The sequence below is a fragment of the Carassius gibelio genome, chromosome A7 (assembly GCF_023724105.1).
Source record: "Carassius gibelio isolate Cgi1373 ecotype wild population from Czech Republic chromosome A7, carGib1.2-hapl.c, whole genome shotgun sequence".
NCBI lineage: Eukaryota > Metazoa > Chordata > Actinopteri > Cypriniformes > Cyprinidae > Carassius > Carassius gibelio.
In genome coordinates this window covers 35010899-35024936 of record NC_068377.1, presented here as the reverse complement: position 1 = coordinate 35024936, position 14038 = coordinate 35010899, and the positions used below count along the sequence as shown (strand labels likewise).

Sequence of the window (14038 nt, the reverse complement as noted above, 5' to 3'; positions counted from 1 at the left end):
CTCCTCCAAGAAGTTTCCCAATTGACCTGGGGAACGATAAATGACCACAAAGTGGATTTTAACAGGGTGGGTTACAGTAATCGCATGTGATTCAAATTGACCGTTACCTGTGGGTGATGGTTGAAGATCAAATTTGCAATCTTTTGATATAAGGAGACCAGTACCTCCACCCCTCCCAGTCGTACGAGGAGTGTGGGAACAAGTGAAATTAGTGGAGAGGGCTGCGGGAGTGGCAGTGTCTTCAGGTTTAATCCAAGTCTCTGTTACTGCCATGAGGTTGAGACCAGAATGAGTAGCAATAGAAGAAATTAAGTCTGCTTTGTTAACAGCAGACTGGCAGTTCCAGAGACCAACTGGAATAGAGAGCATAGTAGTAGAGGTCAGATGGACAGGCCTCAGATTTGTCGGATAAGCCTTCCTTCAACGTACATTGCATGCTCTCCGAGTGTTAGTAGTGATAGTAGAGATCTGAAAGCACATAGTGACTACAAGTGGCCTAAATAAGTATTTGAGAACAAGCTATACAAAATTAAAGGAGAAAAGCAAAACTCAAGAGCCTTGTCGGTGTCCTTGGTGGAGTCGCGCAGGAAAAGTCGATGGTCTTTTCCTCCATCAGTATTCACATGAGGAGGCTTCACACGACGGCTGCCGCGGTGAAAACTACCGCTATTATATTTGCCTGATTTACCTGTGACTGAACTCAGCTGGCCACGCCTCACTATTTAGCAGACCGAAACTGGGCAGTCACATGATAGGCAAATGCAAAACCAAGAGCCACTTCAGCACATATTTACCAGGGTAAGACACACAGTAAAATAAACCAAAGTTTCCTTGCAACGACAATCACGCCATAGTCTAATGAGAAAACGAGGCAAAACACTTACAAACTGCCGTCCTTATCTGTTGCTCGACCGTTTCTTCTGACAAGGGCTTCCAAAACAGCTAGTTAAGTACTTTCACTGGCTTTGACTACGCCTCACTATTTAGCAGACCGAAACTGGGCAGTCCCGCGATAGGCAAATGCATAACCAAGTGCCACTTCAGCACATATTTACCAGGGTAAGACACACATTAAAATAAACCAATGTTTCATAGCAACGACGATCACGCACTAGTCTAATGAGAAAACGAGGCAAAACACTTACAAACTGCTGTCCTTATCTGTTGCTGATATTTTGAAGAAATATCATTGCATTGTGCTGCAGCGCACATTCTATCAACTGCAGTTCTGTCGCCACCGAATCGGTATACTGCGACATACATTAACATCAGTGTTTATACAGTCTATTGTGTAAACTCAGTGGTAGAGTTACTCTCAATGGACACTGCACTTATTCACAAAATATTTGTTTATTTTTCTGGATCTGCTTTAAAGCCTAGCTGGTTATTTAAATGGCAGAAATATTTATAAGCGATGTAAAAGACTATGCACGCTAAACATTAACGTTACCATAGTAAACATGGTAAATATGACCGCTTGGATAAATCAGACGTCAGCTTCTTATTTTCTATCACAATTGTGTATTTATTAAGTAACATTTTATCTGTCGTCTCGTATCGTGAGTTTAGCTCCACGTTGCATATCAGAGCATTTCAGAAAGATAACAGCTTTAACACCAACATTAAACACTTTCTTAAACAAGTCGAGCTCAAAACTCACTTTCAGTCAGCAGCGAGTCTTTGAAATAACTTGATCCAATGTGGATTATAATCACCATACAAGGCAGAAATATTTATAAGTGACGCAAAAGACTATGCACGCTAGGCATTAACATTACCATAGTAAACATGTAAATATGACCGTTTGAGGAAATCAGACATCAGCTTCTTATTTTCTATCACAATCGTGCATTTATTTAGTAACTTATATTATCTTTCACAAGCCTCGCCTCGAGAATTTAGCTCACGTTGCCTATCATAAAAAATATAATGTTTTTTGTTCGGGAGCTTTTATAAAAATAGAGATATTATCATTCATTCTAAATGTGACGGCTACTGTGGCTAATAAACAGAAACAGACTCGACTGAATAAGCAGGCTATTTTCATAAGCGTTAAAAATAAATAAATAAAATAGAAATAAGTGTATTTATATGTGATTAATTTTGAGTCCTGATAAATTAAATCAATATGATCAATGTATCACGTATTCTACATCGATGCTTTTGAATGTGAATATATAACAAAGCATGCAAACAAACGGCCGCTTTAATCATCTTCGTTTTGTGATCGTGCATGTTCCAGTGACTTATTTCTTAGTTTTCTGATAACTTCTCTCTGTTACTGAAATGATGAGGTTGCATGATGTTGTTCTGAGAGGCGTGTAAAGGCCGTGTTTTAGTGACGCGCAGCGGAGCTTCAGGCTCCACTGTGGAAACCCTGCGCTATTCTGGCCTCGGTGCTACTGGCCGGAGGCTATGAGCCCCGCCCCGCCCGGCCCACTTTTTTGGGGAAGTCATGGCCTAATGGTTAGAGGGTTGGACTCCCAATCGAAGGGTTCTGAGTTCTAGTCTCGGGCCGGACGGAATTGTGGGTGGGGGTAGTGCATGAACAGCTCTCTCTCCACCTTCAATACCACGACTTAGGTGCCCATGAGCAAGGCATCGAACCCCCAACTGCTCCCCGGGCGCCGCAGCATAAATGGCTGCCCACTGCTCCGGGTGTGTGTTCACAGTGTGTGTGTGTGTTCACTGCTCTGTGTGTGTGCATTTCGGATGGGTTAAATGCAGAGCACAAATTCTGAGTATGGGTCACCATACTTGGCTGACTGTCACTTCACTTCACTTTCACTTTCACTTTAAGCCCTGGCTCGCACTGGCCCGACAGTGGAAATGCGGCTAATGTGCCAAAAATCGTACTTCCGAATTTGTTCCAGTTTTGGTGAGTTTTTTTTCGATAGTGGCTCTTCATGAAGTAGACGAGGGTGGATCTCCTTATATGGGCATTTCTCCTGAAAAAACGTGCACGCATTGACCAGAGCGAGAGTGAAATCGCTCCCATCAACGTGCTTCATCCGGCGGCAGCGCTGCACGGGAATTGCTTGGGAAGAATGTCTCCAAAGAAGTGTGTTTTTGGTTTTAAGGGAAAGATAACTTTGTTCAGCTTCCTAAAGAACCCAGCATTATTTAAAAAGTGGATAAAGTTGTTTTTCTTGGGCAGCAACATTTGCAGTTTCACAAGTGTGTTTGTTGACGAACGTTTTATAAACAAGGTCCAGCTCGACGCTGGATTTGCACATCATTTGATACTGAAAGATGGAACGCTCCCAGCTATAAAAGATAAAGAAGTGCTCATCACTCTTTAGCTCCACCCATGGCATGCCTTCAGGAGCTCTGCCTTTTCCAGAGAGAATTGTAAAGCTGCATTTTCTTTTATAAATATGATAAATCAAAAGAATTTTTTTGGAGATATGAAGGATGCAGTACTACTCTATAGGTACTCAAGATTAACATGAGATTGGGTGAAACTCTGTGTTATGCCCCAATTAAGCATAAGCATATTCATTGTTGAATTTACTGAATTCAGAATGAATAGGAATGATCCAGGTGTGTTACATGAAATCAAGGACTCATTATACTGAGAGCACATACACTTTTTTTCAGTTGATAACGCTCTCTCTTTGTTTGTTGAAATACATAAAAAAAAAATACTAAAAATGCAAAAATGGGTTATGTAACACTCCATAAGAAAGAAAAAAAAAATGTTTGAGACAGTGTCCGTGGAGTGAAAGCATGGTGGATGTTAAAGTGCTTTTCCTGTTAGGCTGATGAGTCATTGATAGAATGATGGATGTGTCATATGTAGGCACTAGACGCCACACAGATGGAGCGGATGAGTGTCTCGCTCGCTCTCATTTCTTACCATTTATTTAAAGAGACAAAGACAGTCTGACTGTCAGCCCAGACTAAACACTGGGCAACAGCATACACTTGACATTTTGTATAGTGTCTTTAAATGATTTATAGTGTGCAACAGAAGGATTGATTTATCTGAAAATTTATATTTATATCATTTACCCATTCTCATGTTGTTCTAAATTGCTAAAATGATTTATCTTACTATTATATATATTTTATTTTTATTCAGTGAAACACAAAAGGAGATGTTTTGAAATATGTCAGAGCTTCTGTCAGAGCTCCAAAAAACACCACAAAGTGTCCATACAACTCATACGATATAATCAAGTCTTCTGAAATGAGGATTTGACTGAAACTGAAGTCTTTAATCACTCATCACAAATAAAAGCTAATTTTTTTCAACTGAATACAAGAGCAAACCTCTGTCAGAGGTGAAGATTATCAGTGGATAATGATTATAGTGAATTAAGTGCATTCGTTCTACTTTCGATGATCTTGTTGAATAGCTTACCTGTAAAAATGGCATGCAATGCTGTAGTTGGGAAACCAGAGTCTTGGAAATTCTTCCTAACATCTCCTTTTTGTGTTTCATGGAAGAAAGAAAATATAAAGTCGAAACAACATGAGAGTGAGTAACTGATGACAAAAAGTTTATTTTTGGGTAAACCATTCCTTCAAATGCTCATAAATAGCAAAACAAACATGACGATCAACTAATTGCACTTTTGACAAAACTGTCCTTGGATTTTTATACTGTATATATGTATACCAACACTTTGAAATAAATGTTGCATTTTTGTCAGGTCTGTACAGATAAAAGCTGAAAAATGTAGCAGGTATTCTGATTCATCTTTGTGAAAAACTTTATTCACTTTTTACATAGAATAAAAACATAATTTTTTTCCTACTGCTTAGTCCCAAAGAATTCATAGAAACATTTATGAATCCTTGCATATTTGACAAAATCTTTTTTAATTTGACCTTTGAAAAAAACAGTCCATTATTGCAGCTCATTAAGCAGAAAAAGATTTCAGTATTTCAATAATGGAATATAATAATGGAATATAATTTCTGATTTTCTACAGATTCCACTACATTCAGTCATTTCACTCCATCACTGGATTTTTTTTTTTTTTTTTTTTTTTTATGTAACAGCAACTAGTCATGAATGCTGTTATCTCCGGCTCTCAGAATCAAAGACATGTTTACTTTTTGTTTTTTCCTTTTTTTAGTCAGACTAAAATATTCACCAAAGTCAAGTGACATCCATTAATGTCTCAATCCAGTGAGAGAGTGGATGAGTTTCTGTTCTCAGTAGAAGAGGTTGTGTGTTTATACGATTCATATGCAGTATTGCTCTTCAAAAAGATCAAAAAAAAAAAAAAGAAAAAAAAAAAGCCTGAAGCACACTGGAATGAATCTGTCCATGAGAGTAATCGAGTGCAAGTGAGTGCAATAATGTTATTTCACTTCATCAAAATTACCAAATCAAGTCTACAAAGTGGGATGGATTGATCTCACCTATCAGAAACTTCATCTATCTATCTATCGGAGTCTGACCGATGTGGGTTTTTTTAGGGACGATGCCTATACCATTAATAGGGAATAAGAAAAGCCGATATCGATATATTGGTCGATATTCTTTATGTGTATATTATAGTACAGCATAAGTCAAAAGTTTGGACACTTTGCCGTTATGGAGATATGGCCATTCAAATTTTCAATAGAATCATGTATGGAATCACTTAAGTTTTAAAGTGTTTCGTCCAGATCGCCAGTAGCAAACAATGGAGCTCACTCTGCTGGACAAACGTAATCAATAACAAGTATGTTTTCTGTGTTTTATGTCCTGTAAAAAAAAAAAAAAAAAAAATCATATTGGTGGCATATCGTCGGCATATACGCTGATACTGATATCTGCGAAAGGGCCCAAATCAGATGATAAAATCTGAAGTCGGGCTCTACTATTTATCTGTCAGTCTTTCCATCCTTGCTTTATTAACTAATTTTATATAGTGATAAAAAAGGAGTTGCAAATGTACAAAATACACATACTCATCTTTGCACCAATAATATATTTATATATATACAATTTATTTCACTACCAAATTTTATGTAATATGTAATTATTATTAATATTTAATTCACACTGGAAAGTTTTCTTCAACATCTCGAGATGTTTGCAAAAAGGCTCACATTTTATTTCCAGAACATGAGGCATGATGGGATACGCTTAGCCTTGAAAACTGCTTAAGAGAGGATTTAGTGTACCTTAAGGGCACTGCACTTTTTTAAGACCTGACACTGTCTTGCACACTTATTTCCTGTTGCGAGCATGCACAACTGAATAGTCCAAGATCGCAAGTGTGGGTATTTGGACAGGGTCTGTCTGTAATCTACCACATTCCTTTAAACAGCTCAACAGTTGTCTGATATGTTTCAATTTTTATTTATTATTCTCTTATATTTTTGCTCTGATTGCAAAGATGCAAATTAATTCTACTCAAATACACTCAATTAAACTCAAACAAGGAATCATGAAGGTTAATCGTATCAACTCAGATCCATCTCCTCGGTTCGTTTCACTCGGGTTAGTTGCCGTCGTGTGATGGAATTCTGTGCCCATCCCACATCACTAAGTCATTGTTGTGTCTCCACCTCCCCTCACATGACCTTGTGACCTTTGGGCTCTTTCATGATGTCACACCATAGAACTCTGTGACCTCTGACCTCAGGTCCTCAGTGCTTGCGCTCAAGGCCAGTGGGAACACAGGGTCTTCTGCACGCTCCAAGCACACACTCACACACATGAGAACAGGGGGAAGGGTGGGAGAAAACACGCAAGTATTGATACTCCTCAGCAACTGAGTCAGTTGAATATCAAAACAGCGGCCTGCTCTTTGTCTGGCCAACAAATGCACCACAATTGATTAGAAGCTGAATACTACGAGGAGCATCACTCTTGAGCGAAGGCTTTCTTCTTCCCATGGTTTCGGAGTTCGAAGGGTCATGCCAAGAGAAGAATCGGTCAGTATGTGAGAATTCACCACACTTAATTAATGGAGATGTGCCTGTGGTTCACAACATACTTAAAGGAATATTGTGGGTTATTTTCGACTTATTTTTCGTCTATGGGCGCAATCTGTGCCATGCTGTCGTTTACCTCAAACAATAATTTGGACTCGTTCCTCAGTGAACAGGTAACGCATTTACAGTAGTGATCGACCGATATTGATTTTTTATAACCGATACCGATACCGATTATTTGTATGTTTATGTACCCGATAACCGATATGCAGAACCGATATTTATTTACTGTTATACTTCTGTTTCTGACAATTATTACAACACAAATGAGCTGAAAAAAACATTTTATTTATAACAATCACTCCCTCCTTGCATACAAAAAAACAAAACATTATATTTATACACAAATAAATAGAGGGGTCTGAGTCCAAAAAATGTAAGCGCACTGTTACTAAGTGTCTTTGTTTTAAAATAAAAGCTTTGATGAGGTAAAAAAATAAAGCAGAAAAATGATTCTAACATATTGGTGGGGGCGGGAGGGCTATTTAGGAGTGCATAGCTATTTAGTAGTGTAACTTAATACTCCCAGTTAAGCAGAACTAGGTTTTAGTGTAGAAAACAGAGTCTTTCAGCATTCTGCCCTGTAAGCCTGCTTCCTTTAAAAATTTTATGCAGTGGCCGTGCTTGAGGCTTCCTGATCATCAACCCAGTCAGGTGCTGAGCAATATGAACGAACTTTTTTTCCCGAGACTATATAAAGTTAAACAGCACTTGTCAGTTGGCATTTTATGATCTAAATTCAATCTAACGTTAGATCATGAAATGCCAACTGACAAAGTGCTGTTTGACTATAATTTAATCAACCGCGATCGCGCATGGAGATAATAAATAATTAATTTCCACAAAGCGGTATATGTAGCCTATATGTGTATTAGCGAAATAATTGTTATGTAGTAAATGATAATATAATCTAGGGTGTTTAAACAAGATAATCTTGTCAAAAGTTTCATTCAGTGGCATTGCTTGAGGCTTCCTGATCATCAACCCAGACAGGTGCTGAGCAATATGAACGAACTTTTTTTCCCGAGACTATATAAAGTTAAACAGCACTTGTCAGTTGGCATTTTATGATCTAAATTTAATCTAACGTTAAATCATGAAATGCCAACTGACAAAGTGCTGTTTGACTATAATTTAATCAACCGCGATCGCGCATGGAGATAATAATTAATTTCCACAAAGCGGTAGGCTATATTTATGTGTATTAGCGAAATAATTGTTATGTAGTAAATGATAATATAATCTAGGGTGTTTAAACAAGATAATCTTGTCAAAAGTTTCATTCAGTGGCCGTGCTTAAGCCTCCAGATCATCCGTCAGTTGCTAAGCAATATGAACAAACTTTCTCTTCTAGACTAATGGTGAGCAAATACAACAGATAGAGAATTAAATTCAACGCTTTTATTTTCAACATGCACTCATTCATGTCTGTTTTATTTAATTCATGTAAAGATACGTCTTTATTGGGGCAGGACATGATGAATTACACTACGTGACTCAATGAGTTCGTCTCAATTGTTTAGAAACAAGCTGCATAAATTAACTATATCAGGAATTTATGTCTCAGATCTCATTTGTGCATGTCTGTTATGTTAAATAAAGTTGATTAATTTAAGCAAACCAAGTAGAACATATATTTACCTGTGCACTGACTTGTTGTTGACTGATCTCCTCAGACGCCCGGGCTGCAATGGCGGAAATCTCAAAACGGCCACAAGATGGCGCCGTAAATCGGCGAATCCGATATTACAAAACCGATACCCGATTATGGAAAAATGCTTAAATATCGGGAAAAATATCGGTAAACAGATACATCGGTCGATCACTAATTTACAGTAAAACATAAGTGAAGAAAGCATAGCAGGAAAGCTGAAAGCACATTGCATCTTTATCATACTGTTTTAAAAGTAATACCAATAATAATAAATAAAATACTAGTATAAGATATAATCAATGTTATTCCTATAGCACTGTTAATCATACACATTGTTTCAGAATCAGAATTTCAGAAATTCAGACGTCGATGTTTATAATTCTCATACATCATGACAATACAAGTAATCAAGCAGCTGAGATTAGCTTTATGGTATATATTGCCCTATGCAATTTTACTGTATCTATGCAGATAAATTTGGATATACAGTCAAACAAAAATTTAATCAGACCCCTTCAGCATTTCACACATTATCACAGTTTATTTGCTATAGTCTAATTACTATCTGATGATGTGTACACGGTTGATTTCAGAAAATAATGATTTAAAACTTTCAAAAGTTCGCTGTTTGTTTGAACAGCCTGCATCATAGAATTGCAATATACTTGCTCTCTGTTAGCATTCCCATTCAACTCAGTGACTACGTTTACATGCAGCCAATAACCCGTTCAAAACCGGGTTATTAGCAATAACCCGGTCGCGCACGGCCATGTAAACACCGGCAAAAACCCGGATATGCTCATATCCGGGTTTTTAAAAACCGGGATATTATACCTGGGGTACCCCTTTTCTAACCCGAATATTTGCTCTTGTAAACGCGTTTCGGCATATCCCCATCAAAATGTGTGTTCTGCGCATGTTCTATTCGCAAGGAATCTTGGTCTTTTGAGTCTTTGGATACAGGAAGAAGAATCGGAAATGACGCATATTGCTTCTTACGTCTAGACGCTAATCGTGCGTCACCGTTTATATCGGGATATTGGCGACTGATTACACATTCCATGTATACAGGAGTAACTCTCTCTGCTCACGCATGTAAACGGGTTATCCCGAATGTTTCAGAAACCCAAATAGTGACCTTAACCCGACCATAACCCCAATTTTAACAGCTTGTAAACGTAGTCAGTGGCAAATAACCCAGAATATTCCTTCAAGAGCTCGATCACAGACCGATATTTCAACTAGTTCTTGCTGATGTGGCTTTCAGCTAGAGAGTGTCTGAAGGACTTAACCATCACGACTGATAACCATGTCAGCAAACACTCTTAAGACAGAAACAGAAGGACGGAGAGAAGAGTTTGAATTGATTAAGCTCTCAGACACTCACGATATACCGCTAACCTCTGAAAACGCGTGTATGGACACCCTCACATACTCTTTGAGAGACTGAAGCAGCTCTTCAGAGACTCTTAATGGTTGTTGTACATCCCCGCGGGCGCTTCCAAGACAGACGAAGATTAGAGAGAGGACAAGTGTGACACATTAGAGTAAGAGAAAAGCAGCGCTGAGGAAGAAAGGAATGAAAGGAAAGGGAGTTTGTGAAAGAGTGTTCATCAATGTCTGGCTTTTGGCATAATGGTGAAATAAAAGTTACATTTTGCAAACAATTTAGGATGGTAGGAGCTTCTTATCTCTATTATGAGTTCTCATATATCACTCTCTTTTGCTATTTAGTGAACAGTTTATTGCCCTGTATGATTCTATATCCAAAATAAACTCTTATTTTTATTGTACAAAGAGTATACACCTACTAATGTGATAATGCATTAGCCAAAATTATACAAGTGCTAATAAGTTGTTGATTTATTTTTCATCTTAATGCTAAATCTTCTTCGATGACTAATTATCAGTTGAACTGGAAATTATAATTTGGTGGGTGATTCAGATATTCAGGTTCCTGTAGGTCTGATCAGATCAAACGTCTGTGACTGTATAAAGCATAGACTGAATAATGTACAATTCTTTATAAAGTTGACAATGTATATCTGCTATTATTAATCATTGTGAACAAAATTGATTGTTTAACATGATATATAGTACATTTGTAAATACACACACACACAGTATCATACCATTTGCAAACTACATGTTTTGTTCATCTTTATTTGAATAATTCATTAGATGTAAATGCTATTTTCATCATCGTTCCATTTTACATCAGCATCCCATCCACATTTTGGTAACTCGTTCCACCATACAGTGCAATACGTGCCATTCACTATATAAGGAACAGTCAATGAGTGAGTGATTTCAGACACAGCAGCACATTCTTATCAGACGGAGCCAGTAGAAGCTAAGATGTGGGCTGCTTTCTGAATCAAATGAGCAGCTGGGTCACATGGGCATGCATTGTTACCCCTAATCTTATCAAAACCTGCTGACCCTGGCCTTTCTGCTATCTCGTCAGGCATGGTGCTGTGTATTCCTCATTTGAGCAGAGGTTGGGTGCTCTGGCGTAGGGTGGTGAGGTCTTCAAATGTCAGACTGTCCTCATTAAGATGTTTCCAAGTCTAGTGCGGTGACTTTTCTCTTTTAGCGTCGTGGTGTAGAAGTGCAGTTCTGTCAGGTTTTCCAACTGAGGTAACTGAATCACTGGGACATTTTATTAATGCCTCAACACTCGGTCCCATATCTGCAGTTATTGGAGATTTCAGTGAGCCGTGGCTCTGGGTTCTTGAATCAGTGTTGGGTTGAGCTGCTCTCTGTTGTTACTTCAGTGTGATTTTAAACTGACGTCAGTTAGAAGTTTTTACAGAAGATCTAAAAAAAAATGGTTCATTCTATAAAACAGGTGCCATTTGTTTAATAAATTATTTTAAAATATCTGGTCAACTTTTATTTTTCCATCTATATATATATAGAAATATATATATATATATAGCTCAGAAAATATTTTTTATTGTTTAAAATTTTTTAAACAGTTGTGCTAAAATAGTCTTTGCTATACTTTTGACTAATGGTGTGTTTTTCAGGATATATATATAATTTTTTTTAATTATGTCTTCACATATATGCACAGTGCAGTTTTGTAGCACTGTGTCAGTCCCGGGCCCATATGCAAAAAAATAATAATTTCACGGGCCCCCTTATAGCCCCGCTTCGAGTGGGATGCCAGGTGTGAAAAAAATAAAAAATAAAAAAATAAAACTTTTTAAACACTTTCAAGCTACTGATCTTGGCACGGCGGCCAAAAATGTAAAAACACAAAACTACTCACTCATTTTAGTTGCATTCTCCGGGCCTTTCTTTCGGTAAATTCATCCACGATGAACGTGGTGTTTAATTCACAGCTTCGTGCATTCTCGATGGAGAGAATTGCCCGTCCCGATAGTTTGTTTTGCGACATGGTGCTCCGTAAATTTTTTGACATATTTCCCACCGAATATCCAGCTTTTGGCTCGTCTGCGACTGCTTCTTTGCTCCCCGACTCTCTGCACCTCATCAAGCTGTCAGCTGCATTGTTGTTCTCATCCAAAGACGTGCAACTGATATTAGCTGACAAAACTTCCCTCTCACTTTCGACGTTGTGGTTGTCCTTACGTTAGGTCGGCAAAAAAACGGTCTATTTTTGGGTAGTTTTTGTTGTCGTGACTAACTTCTCCACATTCTCTTTAAGGCCCCACTTTTATGTTTACATTTGTCCATCTTTAACGTCCACGCAGGTAACCTCTCACATTGTGTTTTTTCCTCTTTTTTTTTTTTTTTTTTTCTTTTTTTGCCGCGACGTAAATAAATGATGGCGTAGTAGTCTACGGCAGCCGCGGAGTGGAAAAAAAAAATTATAAACGCAAACAAGAAATTACGGAGAAATTAGACATTACGGAGAAATAGGAAATTACTACACATATGCATAAAATAATATATTTATTGCTGCCACAAATTAAAATTAATTTGATAAAAGCTGGGGCGGGCACATGACGCAAGGCAAAGCAAGCTTATTTAAATCGCACATTTCGTACTCAATGGTAATTCAAAGTGCTTTACATAAAAGAAAGTAAAATAATCATTACAAAAAATTTAGGCCTATTCATTTAGCATGGGCATAGATGGGCGAAATTCAATTTATTATTTAAAATCATACAAAAAAAAGATGTGTTTCATGAATCATCCTGTCCAACTGGAAAAAGGCACCTGTAAAAAAAGGATAACAGGACATGACAGGATATTAAATCAGAGTCCCCCACATGAGCATCATCACTCAAATTGCAGGACACATACTGACTGGCAGGCCACAACAGATCTCTTTCTCTGTGAAGGTTTTTTTTTCTAATACATTCATAATTTTAATTAATAAAAATGGATTTGAATTTACTTTTATTTTCCTGCAATGTTTTCTTAAAAATGGAAACTGAAAGTTTAGATCATGAAATATATATTTTGTCAGGCAGAAAATTGCTACTAGGTTGCGTTTAGGCAACTCAGAGCTGGCAAAAGCAACAGAGTTCTTATACTATTTTTCCAAGCCAAAAATAATTATGTGCAGTTTGAACTTCAAGGTGATGGCAAGCGGATTCTGGAACTAATCATCCTGGCCGGACGATATAAATCAAAGTATTCAAGGGAAACGTGCTTTTACTCTTAAATACAGGCCACTTTACTTCAACAGAAAAAAATTGTTACATGTGTCATGAACAGGAATGCTGCCATATTCAATTGTGGAAATTAAACCATGAAGAGACAAAATTCTTTACACAAAGACATTCTTTTGACACATGAGAAGTTGTAAGGGTCTCTACAGGGCCAGTATTATTTCCATTGAGGAGCATTTCAGAAAGAGCTAGTAATGAGGATGTGCCTCAGATTATTCACTTTAATTGGCTCAAGAAACTGTGCAATATGTGTCCCCTTGACTTACTACTGTTATAATTAATAGCATACTGAACTCTGTCACTTCATGTGGTATTCTTGTTTCATGTATAATAGAAACAAACTCAAATTCAGTCAATTTATATTGTTCGCCATTATATTTCATTGGGTTATATTTTTAATTTAAATGTAGCTTTTATTGGAAATAAGTTATACTATTTTTGTCTAAATAGTGAAAAATAATATTTAAGATTTCAATATTATTTGTTAATTATTTAATATTATTCTGATAGATCCCTGACTTCTGTCTCAACCCTGCTGTAAAATAATGCTTTTGAAATATATACGTATCTGCAGGGGCGTAAATTTTGTCCAACAGTTAGGGGGGAACAATAAACATAACATTTCTCAAGAGCAATTGTTGTTGGGGACACAAATAATATAGGTAAAATGGATATGGATATGTATACATACATATGTATATATTGAACTGGACTACTTTATTACTGTTGTCGCGGGTTGTTTTTCATATCAGCGGATTGAAGCGATACCCCAATAACATGTATTTTAGTCCCT

The 14038-nt window shown here is 37.3% G+C and overlaps 1 long non-coding RNA gene across 1 annotated transcript; it reads right to left on the bottom strand.

Moving 5' to 3' along the window:
* Positions 1 to 10730: 10730 nt before the first annotated feature.
* LOC128017373 (uncharacterized) lies at positions 10731 to 12403 on the bottom strand. The gene is made up of 2 exons (XR_008184427.1): positions 11874 to 12403; positions 10731 to 11416 (listed from the first exon to the last, which is right to left on the bottom strand). It is a non-coding gene; the product is annotated as an uncharacterized LOC128017373 (long non-coding RNA).
* Between the last annotated feature and the right edge of the window lie 1635 nt (positions 12404 to 14038).